Consider the following 1370-nt stretch of genomic DNA (forward strand, 5'->3'; position numbering starts at 1 on the left):
GTTTCCAAGATAAATGGACTTTTATATTTTCACTCAAAAAATGGGTTTTTAGTATGGAATTCAAGTGATCACAGATTTTCACTGTGTTGGCTCTATCTCTTCTAATTTACTAGATAAATTGACTTTTATGATTTCACTCAAAAAATCGATTTTTGGTAAGGAATTCAAGTGATCACAGATTTTCGCTGTTTTGGCTCTATCTCTTCTAGTTTCCAAGATAAATGGACTTTTATATTTTCATTCAAAAAATGGGTTTTTAGTATGGAATTCAAGTGATCACAGATTTTCACTGTGTTGGCTCTATCTCTTCTAGTTTCCTAGATAAATGGACTTTTATGATTATACTCAAAAGATCGACTTTTGGTGGGAAATTTAAGTGATCACAGATTTACACTGTTTTGGCTCTATCTCTTCTAGTTTTCTAGATAAATGGACTTTTATGTTTTCACTCAAAAACTCGAAATTTGATGGTAAACTTAAGTGATCACAGATTTTCACTGTTTTGGCTCTATCTCTTCTAGTTTCCAAGAAAAATGGACTTTTATGATTTCACTCAAAAAATCGACTTTTGGTGGGAAATTTAAGTGATCACAGATTTCCACTGTTTTGGCTCTATCTCTTCTAGTTTCCAAAATAAATGGACTTTTATATTTTCACTCAAAAAATGGGTTTTTAGTATGGAATTCAAGTGATCACAGATTTTCGCTGTTTTGGCTCTATCTCTTCTAGTTTCCTAGACTTTTTTGTTTTCACTCAAAAAATCGTTTTTTGGTAAGGAATTCAAGTGATCACAGATTTTCACTGTTTTGGCTCTATCTCTTCTAGTTTCCAAGATAAATAGACTTTTATGTTTTCACTCAAAAAATCGATTTTTGGTGAGAAATTTAAGTGATCACAGATTTTCACTGTTTTGGCTCTATCTCTTCTAGTTTCCAAGATAAATGGACTTTTATATTTTCACTCAAAAAATGGGTATTTAGTATGAAATTCAAGTGATCACAGATTTTCACTGTTTTGGCTCTATCTTTTCTAGTTTCCTAGATAAATGGACTTTTATGTTTTCACTCAAAAAATCAACTTTTGGTGGGAAATTTAAGTGATCACAGATTTTCACTGTTTTGGCTCTATCTCTTCTAGTTTCCTAGATAAATGGACTTTTATGTTTTCACTCAAAAAATTCCAAATTTGGTGGGAAATTTAAGTGATCACAGATTTTCGCTATCTCTTCTAGTTTCCAAGATAAATGGACTTTTATGTTTTCGCTCAAAAAATCGATTTTTGGTAAGGAATTCAAGTGATCACAGATTTTCACTGTTTTGGCTCTATCTCTTCTAGTTTCCAAGATAAATGGACTTTTATGCTTTCACTCA

The sequence above is a fragment of the Lucilia cuprina genome, chromosome 3 (assembly GCF_022045245.1).
Source record: "Lucilia cuprina isolate Lc7/37 chromosome 3, ASM2204524v1, whole genome shotgun sequence".
Classification (NCBI taxonomy): Eukaryota; Metazoa; Arthropoda; class Insecta; order Diptera; family Calliphoridae; genus Lucilia; species Lucilia cuprina.